The sequence below is a fragment of the Anser anser genome (genome assembly GCF_964211835.1).
Source record: "Anser anser genome assembly, chromosome: 2".
NCBI lineage: Eukaryota > Metazoa > Chordata > Aves > Anseriformes > Anatidae > Anser > Anser anser.
Genome location: NC_139721.1, coordinates 11,180,724 through 11,196,769, shown reverse-complemented (window position 1 = coordinate 11,196,769; position 16,046 = coordinate 11,180,724).

The following is a 16,046-nucleotide window of genomic DNA, read 5'->3' as shown; positions in this document are numbered from 1 at the left end:
AAATCAATGTCCTCTCTAAAATCAATTTAGTCAATGGGCTTTTATTATGTGCAAAGGAATTTGGGTTACATCATGAAAGACAGATAAAATACACTAGTGTTATTTTAAATAACAATAAAGAGAAAGGGGTTGGTTGTGGCTTTGGATTTCTGCCAGGTATGTTACTCTACTTTATCTTGCAAGATGGTAAAAGATGGCATGTGGGAGGAAGAGGTAGTAAGTCTTTGTCAAAGTGATACAAAACAAACAAACAAAAAACTCTTAATAGTGCTCGTCAATAGATTTTAAATAGAAATATCTAGATATTTTCCAAGGAAATGAAGCCTACTGCAGAATCTAATACTGGTAATTTCTCTGTAAAGTTCAGTAAATATTACAGTGTTTAAACCAAAACAAAATACTTTATAAAAGCACATAGAAGGAAAAGTTGTCTACTGTCAAAATGTCTTCTAATGTCTTCACAAGGTGAAACAAAAGAGATTCATTTTTTAATATTAAACCTGAAAAGGTTTTCATGAAATTCAAGCTATACTGATAAATTCATAGTGCCAGCAGGTCTATCACCATAGCTCATATCTTCTGTAATGTCATGGTTATAACAGGATATTTAGGTTTTCTGTAGGCATGCATGTATCAAAAGAAAACCACCATTGCCAATGGTACAGATGGCTGATGGTGCAAAGATGTCCAGCGAGCAGCAGTGGGTCAGGGACGTACAGAGGATCCAGACTCATCTGTACAGGAAGATGATCCTGTCTCTGAAGTACTAACAGACTACTCTGACCATAACGACCACTGAGATGACCTTGGTGTCACTAAGAGTTTTGACAGACATGCCATCAAATAGATGCAGAGATAAAAAAAATGACCAGATTCCTCTGAGCCACAGGTGAGGCAGCATTTCATTTAGCAATATATTTTGCCATTTCCCTGGTCGAACATAGCAGTCCTTTGGATTTCGTTATCAGGATTGGTGAACCTAGCACTTCTCATGAGCACATTGATCTGGTGAGAAGTAGAAAGCTGAGGTGTCCTGTAGCTTAATAATATCGTCTTGAGATGATGGGAATATTATATGACACAGGCTGACAAGAAACACTAAATTTAAAACCATACATCTGACAACTCCATTTTCCTTGGAGATTTGCAACTTGTACACGGTCTAAGTACGCTCATGCACTGCTGAGAAATTTCTTGGTGGTGTTGACATATCATAAGCGGGTAAGGGCAAAATGTGATTGTTTAGTGTAACTATTTTACTCCAGTTAGTAGCACAATTAGTTTCCTTTCAGCAAGAAAGTAAAGGACCTTATCTTCTGCTTTCACATTGTTATACAATCGATAAATAGTAAAACAAATGTTATTACTGTGGCATGTTAAAACTTGCATTGTGTGCTAGGGTTTCGGTAGTCCTGGGGTGGTATGAGAAGAGAGAGTTGGCGGATACTGGCTGAGACATGAGTTTAACTACTGGCCAACACAACAGGGAGTGGTCTTAACAAACCAAGACCCTGCTTGTTGTCAAGATTTTTGGAAGGGGGAAGACTTCTGAGCTGTGCTTTGAAAGAGGGAAATTGTTTGGAGCATGTTCATGAGGAGCCCTTTTCACCATAGGAATCTCCAACACAGAAACACCCCAGTGTCAAAACTGGGATGTGGGTAGTGAGGCTGATTGGAAACACAGAATATCCAACCATATTGCTTCAAGAGAATGGTTGGATCCCTCAGGAGGGAATCTGCTTGTGCCATCTGAAGCTATTGAGTAACCTTAATGGGAAGGCAACTGGGATGGCAATTGTGGCAGACCAGACAGTTCTTGCGGGTATCACGTACCTTATGTAGAGGCTGTGGTGAGGAACAGGGACAAACCAGCCACCTCCCACAGAAGAAATATTCTTAAGAGCATACATTTCCCGGCAAATGGAGAGGCAGTGAATTGCTGGAAGCAAGACCTTAAGCAAGTCTGGGGAAAGAGTATGCTCAAACTTTCACGTTTAGATTATGTTGGATTTTGTTTCTTTGAGTTTTCTTGATTTAAGAGTATATATGTATTTTTAAACTTTTATTATATAAAACCTAATAGTTTTCAGTTGGATGAAACCTATTAGAGAAAAGGGTGTGTGCATTTTAAAGCCTCTGATATCCTTTGAGGTCTTAATATAAAGGGCAGTCTTAAGCTTTTTCACCTCATTGCTGTGACTTGTTTGGTCTCTTGTTACACAGATATATTGATCATAAACAAGTGCTGACATCATGAAAAATGAAAGGCAGTGGGCAAAGTAACAAAGATCCCTGAAAGGTCCAGAAACCGAGACCAAGTGAGGTACAAGGGAAGTGGAGTGTGCAGAGGAGCTGCTGTGGAGGGATGAAAAGATAAGTGCATATAGCAAAGCAATAAGCCAGTAAAAGTAATCTTTGTGGTAGCATCCTAAGTTTTTCTGAGGTGGGAAAAAATTATATTCATCACAAGCGGTGAAAAATGGTGGACCAGACCAAAAGTGGTGAGCTTAAATTGCATCTAAGTTTGATAGAAGGATGCCTTTCTATTGGATAGAAAAGTGAAGCACTGGAAAAGATTGCCCAGAGAGGTTATGGAGTCTCTGGCACCCAGAACAGATTAGGAAAACATCCCTTAGGAATAAATAGATATATTTGATCCTGATTAAGGATTGGGTAGAGCAGGGTGGACTACATGGACCTCTTGCAGCTCTGTGATTTTGTGATTGTAGCACAGGAAGATAAGAGCTTGGATGGAAAGATGGTGCTGTGTGGATAGATAAGAAAAGCTGAAATTGGAGATTTTTTTCCAGTTTAAGATTTTTCTCCAAGTTTTGTCAGTTATATGACTGACGTGTCAATGACGCTGAGACTGGAATATCCTTTCTGAGCTCCAGCAAGGATGAGAACATGGGAGTTGCTGAGTACTGGGATAGGAAACAGGGAATCCCAGCTGAGGATTGTCTAGAACTTGGACTGTAACCAGCAGAGTTGGAAATGAAGAAGATGGCAAGATCCAGCAATAGCAAGAGAAAGAGAGAAATGGAGAAATTCTGGGATTTTAAACTAGCATACAGAATAGGAAAAAGGTGAGAGGTAATCAGGGTGTTTGCAAGGGAAAGTATCAGCAACTTCAGAGTTGGGCACTGTGGTAAGAAGAGGATATAGAGGAGTGGCTAGAGGATGTGAAGATGACCAAATTCTCTGTCCTTAACAAGGAAAGAAGAAAGAAGAAGGGAAGCAGAGTAAAGAAAGAAGGATGTATTCTTAGGTCTGGGGTTGCTAAAGGCTTCTTATATCAGTCTTCACTGGGACTGCTTAGAAAAAGCTCTTACTGAAAAAAAGTACTTTATGATCTGCCCCATGAAGGTTTGTGTTAACATAATGGACTGCTCAGAAAGGCAGCTACAAAAAATACTTATATTTTTAAAGGCAGAATGTGTTCTGTGTTTCAGAAGTGATACAGACCCCTGTTAAAGTGTCTGCTTTTGATACTGTCTACAACTATCAAACCTGTTTCTAGGACTGATGTGATACTGATAAACCTGTTCTAATCTGAAGGACACTCTGTTTTTGTAGGAAACCTTTTGCAGTCCTGTCGAAGAAATCACATAATAATACTTGTACTTCCATGAGGATCCATCTTGCAGATCTGCCATGGGCAGTTAAGGGGCATATTTAAGTCATGTGCAAGCCTCTCATGTGAACTTTGCTACACTTCTGCTGGCAAAGTTGGAGTATTTGTAAGATGCAAATGGGTACCCTCTAACTGCCCTGGCCCTGTGGTCTGCTGTGATGGGTGGAACCCTGCGTGCAGCACTGCTGGAGTAAAGGAGCTCTGTGTGAGCACAAAGGTGCTTGAAGGACAAGGTCCTAATACCAAGAGAACAACAGCAGGTTTAAAAAATTCTTCTGGCACACTAAGCAGCTTTTGCAGAGCAGGGAAGGGTATGTGGGCTTTTGTTTTTGTTTTGGAAATGGAGGTTGTGAACTACATAATTCACTAAGAAAATTTTTTATTATTGCATGGGACTAGCTTCAACTATGCACATGAAAAATCCTCTTTTTTTGCCGATGCTTGGAAGAAACCATGGCTTTTCTACGTCTACAAGCCTGGCTGAACGTACCAGAGATGTGTGTTAGAGTGAGCAGGATAATATGCACCTTTCCTCTTTTTCAGTTTCCCTGGATACCCTTAAGAGATACATATGTCCTGCTAAGCACTCTCCACTTCTATTTATACTCTACAGTGCAACAGGAATTACTGTAAGAATCTTTCTCCTGGGGAACATGTCCTTAGCCTTTCGTTAGGTTAAGTATGGATTTGCAAAGTAGGTTGTTTTATGCTGTTCAGTTAATCATTGATGTTGGAAATATAGGAAACAGAGTACACTGAAAATCTGGAAGAACATCTGTGAAGTACTTAGTTCTCCTGTATATAATTCAGTGTTCAAAGAGTGAAAATATTTATTAGAAAAGACACGAACTTTGGAGTGGAATCAAGCAGAGAATCTTTAGACATCCCTGGCAAAAATTTGCCAAGTTCATAACTGTACAGGGAACATGTACCAGTGCTGTTACTGTTGTGTCGGGACTCTCACGCTGTACAGCCTGGGACACATCAGTAGCACACTGGTTATATTTACGCCACTGAACTACAGAGTGACAGAAACTGACCTTGAGCACAGAATCCCAACTGTTTTTTCACTCCTTGTCACTGTTTTGGAGACTGCTTCAGCTAATTATCTCGAAGGCAAAGACTGCTCCGGGGTTGACTCTGTGCACCCTGCGACATTGTCTCACTAAGGGCATGATGTGCATACCCTTGGTGTCATGCTGAAATACGCCAGCCTGGTCTACTTTATAAGCTCAGAGATATAATTTGAGATACTTTTAATAGAAAAAAAATAAACAACAAAACAAAATATTTGTTCCTTCTTGGTGTCAAAGCGGCACCACAGACTCAGGAGACTGGTGGCCAAATGCTATGGAGTGAGCATGTGGCCATGTGGGAGAGGCTTTACTTCAGACCTCTTGAAGCAGCGAAGAGGCTGACCAGTCCTTTAGAAATAAGCTATGTCTTAGCTTGAGCGCAACAGTGTCCGGTCAGATTCAAATGCCTTTTACAGTGTAATTGCCTCAGGTCTACCCAGCAAAGAAGATGAGCAGAGAAATCAAGCCTGTGAGTATCCTTATGTCCAAGTCATCATGGACAGGGCTATGGTGTCCATTCTTATTTTGTTCCCTAACACTTCATGTTATGAAAATGTGGTTTTAATCATTGATAACTTTGCCAAATTATGCAGGGTGAAGTTTTGCAAATGAGTATCCTGAAGATTTCAGCCACTGTGGTTGCATTGTGTTGCCCATTTTCCAGAAATCTGGTGTTGTTGGATTGAAATTGTTTGTATCTGCTTTGAAAAAGGGAAGTCATGGGGGAGTGGAGTGGAAAGAGTTTTAACTTATTCCAGTGAAAAAACAGTGCTTTAAGAGGGAATGATATAAAGGGAAACTTTCTGGCTGTAGATCAGATTTCTGACCACTAGAGGAATACATTTCTGAAACAGAATTCAGGCAGGGTTGCAATTTAAATTCTTTTATGTTTATAGAATTACAATATAAATTATTATGTTTACGCAAAGAACTGTTATGTGATCACTTGCAGTAGGAGACTTGATTAAGTGCCCCAGGGTAGCCCTTCTAAGAGTTTGTATTTTCTGTTCTTTTGTTTTGTGTTAATATACTTTGTCTTTATAGCCATACAATTTCATCAAATCTTGGGTCTTTATCAGTTCAATTATTCTAGTAAAATAATCACTCCCTAAGACAAAAGGTTTTCTTATCTTACTCCCAAGAGTAGACTTACCTGGAAAATTCTTTTATTTTCTTTTCTGGACGTTTCTGTTTAAACAAAGAAAGACAACTAAGAACCTTGGTTTAGCCTTTACATTTTCCTACAGCTTTAAATCAAGACCACAACTTTGCATTCCATTGTAAAAACATCAGCAAATACTGTGTTTTCCTTGCAGCTCACATTTTGAAAAGGTATTATCTTGTTGTGGGACTGCAGTTTCAGAAAAGGACTTCCAGCAAAATCATGGTAATGATGAAGTTTAATGAAGTTCAAGGAGCTCAGAATCATATATCCAAATGGCGCTGAATAAAAAGAGAAACGTTAACGAGCATCTCCATCAGTTCAGTGTCTTACATTTGCACAAATGAAAGAAAGATAGAAGGGCAAAGCTTCTTTCCCCACCTCCTCTGGAATAGTACCATACACTAATACAGCTCTACGTGAGCAACTCTTTTTAGCTGTTCAGCCCTGTTTTGAACCCAGCTTTGTTTCAGCCTAAGGAGATTAATTGAGAGAGATCAAAGAGGTCTTTTAAGGTCAGCTAAATGGTGATTTTCTTTGCTTGCCCTCTTCCCAGGCTGAAGGCTTATGGGACTTGAGCAAGAAGATTCACATCACCTTGAGCTTTGTAGCACTGATGCACTAGTCCTGCTGTATTCCACACCTTTGTGCATTCAAAAGTTGATGCTGATACTGCCACTTCAAAGGCTCCATTTCGCTTCAGGGGATTCTATCTTTAAAGCACTCAACATCAGTGAAGGGATTGTCACATCATGTCACATCCCACTTTGGAAGTTTCTTGTTAATAGGGGTTCCTGCTCCTGAGAGGTTCTTCTCCCAGTTCTTGTTGTTGCTGGGATGTCTCTCAAAAGATTTTTTTAGCATCCCTCCAGAGGATTTTCTGTCTTTAGGAACATCCCTTAAGAGCTTCTTATTGTTTAGGCCCAGGTCTTTAGAAAAATTTTGATATCCTTTAACAAGACCCTGTTTGTAGGCCAGATCATGCAACCTCTACTCAGCACTGAATTCACTGTAACTAACTCACCTGGGTAAGATGAGCATGACCTAGACAAAGCTCTACTTCATGAGCAGATTTCTTCTTTCTTCCATTACACAAGTCTATTTAAAAAGAAAATGTATATCTACTGCAAAAAGGAAGACACACTGCTTGCTACCATTAGCATTTTAATTAGAGATGGACAAATCTTGTATTATGAAATTAGAAACTGAATCATGCTTAACTCCTGCAACTTTTTGGAGGAGAGTCACCCTTTTCTTTTCATTTCTTTCCTCTCATTGTTGCACTTTCTTGCCTGGACTGGAAAATACCACATCTTTTAATATTACAGCCTTATTGGAAACAAAAATGTACCAGAAAATTGATTTGAAAGCCTCTTCTCATGAGATTTGGAAATCCAAGAGGTCCACATAAGAAACTGAACTATTGAGCATTTGTGTGAACTAAGTCAATGAGCTTTTTTAGTTATTCATATGACTTAGTCAATCAGAGTGTTGTCAGATGAATGATTTCAGAATGTTGGTGTGTGATTTTAGAGTCTAACACCTAGATCCTTTATATTTTTTGGTGGATAAACTTAAAACAAGTCTTTTTTAAGAAAAATCAAAGCCTTTTTTTTTTTTTTTTTCCCCCTGAAAGTTTTGGATGTGCAAGCAAAAGGCAAACAAGGATTTTACAATACTTAAAAATGTACATAAATTGCATAGGCTTATAATGTTGTAGGCAGTCTTCTCATCTCATTTGACTTAGGAATGTGCTTTTGTCAAATGGTGTATGTTTTTTTCTTTTATATATATATATATTTATTTATTTATTTTTATTTATTTGAGTTGACCTTCCTGGCATTGTGACTTTGGAGTATGTATGGATCATAGAAGAGAAGCTACTGTAGAAAGCCACGAAGAGGGAAGTTGTTGCAGAAATATTATGCAAATCAGGCCCCAAAAAATGAGAATGTTTTTGGAAATCTGAATAGAGAAGCAAATAGTTACATGAACATGGGAATAAATGCAATCTAGTTTTCAGTAGATTTGTATTTTGTAAACAATTCACTTATTAACCTAGAAAAGGGAGAGTGAGTGTGGCCTAAAGATCTTGGGGCAATTTGACTGGGACCGGGATCAATGATGGACATTTCACAAGTGAGATGATCTAGGGAGAGAACCTACTGAAGCCCGGAAGAAACATGCCTGAAACATGTTTTGAAGTACATGAGAGAAGGGAGAGAGAGCAAAGTAGCTGCTCTAGGCATTGCGTGTGGAACTGCTTCAGAGTAAAGGGTCTTTGTCAGGTAATAACTGAAAAAAACCTTGCAGCAAGGGAGCAATTTAGTCCCTTGAACTGAAAACAAACAAACAAACAAACAACACAAAGACAACAGGCAAGAGGAAAAGCTTAAAAACAGTGAGGCAGGAAAGCTGTGTAAATGGGACAATCAGTGGACTTCCAAAGGAGGAAGCTGAAAACTTGATGTGAAAGGGTTTGTTTTTTGTTGTTTTGTTTTTTAAATTAAAATAATTCTAAAAATCTGCATTGCTGGCACGTCATATAATGGATTATGTTTAATAAATGATATTATAAAATTAACCGTACATCCATTTGGGTAGACTTTCATTTTAAAACACATTCAATTTTTTAAAGAGAAAATCGTATGTGGTTATTGAGCAGAGAACAAAGCAAGATTATGTACTACTACTAATACTTCTACTGGAATGTCAAAGAAGGTCTTTATTTTTTTCTTGAGATATTAACAGTTTTGTAAAGAGCTATTTTGGTTCAAGGTTTTACGGTATTTCTTTTCAACAATGGTAAGATGCTTTGAAGAAGAAAAAAGTGAGATATTTCACTTGGTAGTACAGTAGCAGCTGGCTGTAGTATCCTGTAAAAATTGTTCCTGTCAAAGAAGGATACTAAGAATAAAAGCCCAACTAATATATACAGAGATTGGATAAAAGTAATAATAAGGAGTTTGATTACTATTTTATGCTATGTTTTGAAACAAACACTTGCTTAAATAAAATACATGTTTTTACAAAACTTTTTTTTTTTTCCCCCCCCCTGCAAAATTGTTTCTTTAAAATATTTCAGCAATGTCTAGTCATGGCCATTTCCCAAGGCTAAAAAAAAGCCTGTATGTTGTTCATAATGTGGTTTTTAATCTGACCAGTGCTCATGCTGTCTCAGACTCTGCCAGTCAGGTTTATGTTGAAGTATGATTCTCCATTTTAATTGAGTTTAAAATCTCTCACTTAATTTCTCTAACATAATCTTCTAGCTCTGCTTTCAAAGATACTGTTTTCATCAGTAATGTCAATGGGTAATTAAAAATCAGTAAGATTCTTTCCTTGTCTCCCTCTTTCTGAAACCAAAAATCTTCCAATCAGAAATTATTCACATTCATACTGTATGCAATACATGTTTTCTGCTCAGAATGAGAGATTATTGTGATAAATATCAAACACGATATTTCATTTTAAATGAAATGCAGTGCCATATGAGGCATACTTGGTAGGAGATACCTTCTTGAATAATGTCAGAATCATCTCTGCAGCTAAGAAAGAGAAGATAATTTGGAGCAGAAATAGCTAGTTGGAAAATAAAATGAAAACAAAACAAAACAAAACAAAAACACACACACACAAAACAACAACAACAACAAAAAACACACAGCAAACCAAAAAACACAAACATGCACAAAAAAAGAAAAAGAAAAACAGGGTGGATCCTCTCAGTGTTATCTCAAGCAGTAAAATCTGCTTGTTTAACGACCTATTAATCATAGCACAAAATGCTGCCCAATTTACATAACTGAGCAGCAGAATATATAATTTGGCTGAGGTAAAGCGAACATTAATTAGGCAGCTCTTGTAAGTGGCAGCGAGTTTCTCTATTCTCCCTGAAAGTTTTTGTAAGTACCCAGTAATTTCACTTGGGATTAGGGCTGTCTGGCAGGAATTAGCTGGCACTTCTTCCTCTGTTTCTCATCTCTGTCATGCCTTTAATAATGCATGTTGTAAGGGACATGGTTCATCTGTGCCAGAGACTGCAGGTGAACTTTGAGGTCTTAGAAATCAAAGTTTCCATCTGTATGAAGTGTGGTATGGACGTATCCATGACGATTTAAAGCCCATGCTACCACGAGCAAGCTCAACCATCCTGGGCCCTCAAAGACCAGCCATGTCCCTGGGTGCCCCAGTGGGTATGTGAATTTCCAGTATACTAACTGCACCTGGCACTGGGAGCTTTATAAAATGTCCCACAGCCTTGTCATGGTTGTTGTATGTACCACAGCTACCTGTCACCTCATGGTTACAGTTGGGGAAAAAACATCATTCTTGCAGTCTTCAAGGACTGACCCTGGCTATGACACTAAGTGGGACTGCTGGGATCTCTCTGCACAGGTCAGTCAGTAAAGCAAATATACAGCCCAGATTTTATTTTATATTTTCATTTTTTTCCTTGGTAAGGGTAATTTTTCTTCAAAACACTTTAAGTTGCGTGGTAACATGTTTTCACTCTAAGTCCTTTGAAGAAAACACAATTAGTGTATTGAGTTACCTAATGAGTGATTAGTAGTAAATAATGGCTCTTGGTTATTGTGTCTTGCTGAGGTAAACATTGCTGCATTGTTTACAGTTCATTGTTGTTTTGAAGGTTATCTCAGTGATCACAAAGGCAAAAGATTGTTCTGTTTTGTTATGAAGTGAAAGGCTGAGATTTTGGATTACAGACAACATGGCAGAAAACCATTACTTTTTAGCAGAAAAAGTAGCGTGCTGCCAAATTGCTTTAGGTTAGCATGAATCATTTCCTGTCCGACACCACCAGAATAAATGTCAGTGCAGGAACTGGATTTTGAATTTTTCATGCCAATTTCTGGCTAACTCTTTTAGATGGGTTTCTTAAATTATCTTTAACTTTGGCCATAGTTTTACAGCTGTCAACAGGAAACTACTGTAAGGACAGTAATCCGTGATTAAAAAATGTTCAGAGAGAAAGACAGAATGTTAATATTTATCCTAAAAAGTAATCATTGGGAAGTTTTCATATTAGAGAAAAAAATAAAATGAAAAATTTCTCTTCACTGATAGCTGAATTATATTATAGGTTTAGAAAAGTAATATTGCAAACATTATAGATCAGCTTATCTTATAATTTTGCATTCCATATGATTCAGTGTCTAATACTTTGCGTTTATTTTTGAATTAAAATACACTGTCTTAGAAAAAAAAAAGTTGCTCTCTGTCAGGATCAGTAGTAATTTTTTGAATTACTGATAATTTAAAGATTTAAGTTGCTTATAAGAGTGCCAGCAAAAGAAGTTCTCTCCCCAGAATTACTGTATTTGGGTCAAGGCCACAATACATCCTTGGGCAGATGTAGTGACACCAGAGAAATTTTTAGCCAACCATTTACCTAAGGTAAAGTCTTACCACCTTTTTGTTTTAGACATTGAAAGAAATCTGGAGAAGAATATGAACCACAGATTGCTGTGCTAAATTTAGCAGAGAATATCCTTTAATACCCTCTAAATCAAAATTATGTGTAGGTATACAATAAATTTTTATTTTGTAGTTCCTTGATCACAGAATCCCAGAGCAGCAGAGACTGGCAGGGTCCCCTGGAGGCCATCTAGTTCAGCCTCTGCTCAAGCAGGGACACCCAGAGCAGGGTGCGCAGCACCACATCCAGGCAGCTGAAGATCTCCAATGAAGATGAGAGAGACTCCACAACCTTTCCAGGCAACCTGTGCCAGTGCTCTGTCAGATATTTGTTTGCATTTTCATTACTCTTTCAACATTGTGACCACTGCTTCCATACAGTTTGGGGATAAACAACTATGTAGATGTGAAATGAGGTACACAGATGTATTCTTCCTCATCAAGGTGGAACAACTGAGAAGGTGAATGTGGAGAAAAGCTTACAAAAGTGAATGCAGGTGTCTGTACATGTCTGGAACAGGTTTGTTTTCCTCCAAAATTCTCCTTTCTGCTTTTTTGTTGTCCACACCTGTCCTATTTGCTTAACATGGCAATGAAAATTCAATCCATGTCCTTATGAAAATTATAGTAGTCACATAATTGCAAGAAAAAAAAAGTATGAAAAGATGGGATAAGGACACAGAACATGCCAACTTGCTGAAGCGAAACAAAGCTGGTTCCATGATTATGGTATTGTGACTTACTTTTTATCTTTAGTCAGACTGTTCCCTGTTCCCTTCAATTGCTCTCTTTCTGTTGTGAGAATAAACCATGTGATCTAAATATATTTTGGATACCGGTAATTAACATCTCAAGCGGCTGCTTTTTTTTTTTTTTTTTAAGAAAAAAAAAAAACAAACAAAAATATATTTTTGGTTTGAAATTCTCATGTAACCCACAAAAATATCCTTGCCATGTCCTGCCATCATGCAAGACTTAAGGGATCTTCCTCAGGGATGGATGATGAGAAATCCTACTGAAAGATCACATCATGTGTATGTATTAAAGCTATCAGCTGTGAGCAGAAAATTCACTGATTACCCAGGGCAAGAAAGTGCAAGATGGGTATTCATTATCAAAGAGAGGATCCTTCATGTGTCTGCTCTTTGCTAGGTGAAACGTTTTATACGTGGACATGGTGAGAAGGTCTTGGTCTTGCTGCCTCAGAGACCTGAGATGACCCTCTTAAGAGATAGGGAACATATCCTGCATACTTGATGTTCTCCAGGTGGTACAAGTAATGTACAAAGTAGTTTTTAAAGCCAGGATAACTTTTTGTTTGTTTTTGTTATGTGGAGCACATACAGCATTGCAGGCAGAGTCTCTGCAGATCTCTGCTGTTGCTTCAGCGTGGAGGTTCAAGCTGTGTGCTTGGTCTTTGTAATTCTTTGTTCACACTCCATTTCTGGTTAATAGATGAAGGACAGGGTTGTTTTCACTTTATGCTGGTAGAAGCATACCTCTCTCCGCTGTAAGAAGCGGCTGGGAGCTGGGGGCCGTGAGCAGCAGAAAGGCCTGTCAGTGATGGGGGCACACAGCAGCCTTCCTGCTGCAGAGGCAGCAACTTTCAGCAGCCACGACCAGAGTCCTGAAGGACCACGTTTGGGGAGGTGCTGCAGGAACCCACTCTGGTGCCACACGGACTCTTCTCATATGGGCACCTCTTCCACCATGCAGGTCGCCTCATGGAAAGCTGGGGAAGTTCAGACGAGGAACAGCTTTCATCTCTGCTGGTGCATGAGGAAACGATGAAGCTATTATATCAGTCTCCATCAGAAAGGGGAAGCATGTTAGGAAGAGTTTGCACACATAGTACCCCACCTGATGTGGCCTTGTGGCTTCCAGCAGTCACCAGTTTGGATTGCTAGGGTTAGGGGTTGCCTCTTGACCATCACGTCAAAAGTTACTGATCTTCCAGTAATGTCTTCTCCCCTCTAAATCTCTTCACAGATTTGGCCTCTGTAACATTTTGTGACAGTAAGTTCTCCAGCTGAATTTTGAGTCACACTAACAGGTACTTTCAGTTCAAACCCATTACCAGATAATTTCACCACATGTCCCAGTTTGCACCTTTCCAATACAATTCACAGTTTCTCACCATTTCCCTTCCAGCCATTTCTTTCACTGCATTTCCCCATCTATTCATGTTACTTCCAAACAGAGTTTTTGTGTGGAGGATTTTCGATGGCCCAAATCATCCTCATCGTCCTTCTTTGTATCATACATGCTGTATCCAGGATGTGTCACACCAGGATTTTATTCAGGGATCTAGCATTTTCCCTGTGCCTTGCCCAATATGTTTCCTTTCCCTCTGACTGCTGCAGGATATTGAACTGATATTTTAGAAAAGCCTGTCTGCAATGACTTTGAGATCTCTTTCCTGCATATATAAAACAAAGGAAGTTTTAACAATAGAGAAATGAACACAGCAATAATTTATTAAAAACACTACAACACTGAGTCACCAGTATAATCATGCAAATAAGCTAAACACTTTCTTCCCTAGTGTCTGCATCCACAGCTTTTTGCCATTTTGCCACAGAATATCTGAACAAATGCTTCTTTTTGTGAATTATTCCCCCCCTTGGTTTTCCACTGCTCCTGGTGAGCAGCTTGTTCCCAGTGGCTGATGAACCCACTGAATGGCTCATGTCTCATGTCTTTTGTCCAGTGCTGATGTTCCTCTGTTGGGCATGTCTTGAGGCTGCTGAAATCTCATCTCTCTGTGGGTAAACGAGGGTGTCAGAGGCAAGGCGGGGGAGAGTCACTGTAGTGGTTGACTCAGCTTTCTTGCTTCCTCCACGCAATTTGAAAGGCACAATCTGCCACCAAGCTGCCTTTCCCTTGTCACACCACATCTGAGATCTCCAGCTGCTAGATCTCATACAGTGAGCAGCAGCTCTCACATCTGGGGATGTGTGAGTGTCACCTCCTCTGGGTCGCCTCTCCCTGTATCTGCCAGTATCTGGTGTCTTCAGTTTTCTTGGCCACTTGCAGCATCTCTGCCTCTTGCAGAGCTTGGCTGGCATCACAGCCACGTGCCTACCAATGTTTGTTTCACTTTCATTCCAGTTTGGAGATTAAAGATGCGATGGTGATACAGCAGGGATGAGCTCCCCAGAGACCTCTTTCCTTTTGCCCCAGTCTGCCGTATCCTACAGTAAGTGAAAATGACTGGTGGGTGAACCCCAAATTCATATTGACTATGTCTGTGGGTCTAAGCTTGTGTAGCCCAGCACACTCCGAGCTCTCGGCTCCAAGCACACAGATCAAAGATCATCTGGAAAGCACCTGTGTATCCAAATCAGGACGTGGGAAACAAGGGGTAAGGAGGAATGGTCTGGTTCATACCCAAGTCTTGCCTGAATATGCAGATGAGGTGTGGGTGGTGTGTTGATCCAGGTTAGAAAGTCTTCCCAGGTTGCTATCAGGTCCTGTTTTATTGTCTGCTAATCATATGATATGGTTTGATTTCATTATCTGTACCATCAAAGTTTAAAAGGCTTTCAACCAGAGCAGCCCTGCATCAGTTTACAAAGTGCCATCCGTGCAAATGAATTCTCTTATTCTCACCTTTCCTCTGGTCCCTTGGGTAGCAGAAGAGATCTTTCTCCCATTGAGCTTCAGCATGGCAATACCACCGTAAAATGAACCTTATGAATTGCACATTGACATAATTAATAGGAGCATTTTAGCTCACTTTGCAAACACGCACTAGGTCTGCCATACAATTCTTCACTGGTGAGAGAGAAAAACCCAAGCTCCTTTTTAACAAATATCCTTGTTTCTAACACAGCTATAAGCAGAGGCATCATTAGCAGAATTTAGTATTTTTGTTTTCAGCATTTTTTTTCACAGCTGCATTATTAGATAATGCCTTAACATATACTTGAGATGGCTAACACTAGAGGCAAGCAGCTCAAGCAACCTTGACTTGCACCATGTTTTTCTGTGACATGCAGAGGGACTCCCCACCCCAAAAGTCCTCATAACCATGAGCCTGTCTAAACAACTGTTACAGGGTGAGGAGGAGAAGCACAACCCTCCTCAACAATGTGGTTGCACAGGCAAGGTGCCATGTACTGCATTGTGATACGGAGGAGAGCCTGTCATTGGAAATGCTGGGCTTTGATTTACTGGCATAAATATAGATTACTCTTTTGTGCTCTGAAAGTGGAAACCAAACAGAGTCCTGTGTGAGACATGTGACACACCAAAACATGCAGTTTCTGCTGGCTTGGATCGTGCTATCAGAGCTGAGCCGCTTGGCCTCTCTTTCCCCTTCTGTTAATGGTACCACTTAAGTGAAGATGCTGCCTGCTGGGTCTAAAGCTAATTTATCCTCTCACAGAAGAAACGTACTGCAGTGTGCGAAGAACAGAAGCAAGACTCCAAAAAGCAGTCTGAAAGTAAAGGTTGATTTCTGATTAAGCAAAACACCCTCTGTCCTGGGTGCTACTAGAGACAAATGTGTCCATCCTCGTAGTAGGATGTAATACTGAGGTATAGGACAATTCTCAAAACCTCAGAAATTTGGCTTTATTTAGGTGCACAACCCCAATTGAAATCAGTTGTATAAATATCATTCAAGATCAAGACCACAGAGACAAAGCAATTTTAAGGAACCATCCACTGAATTTTTAAAATGGTGTTTTCTTTTAATCTCTGGCTAAGGCTCACTACAATGGCACACTGG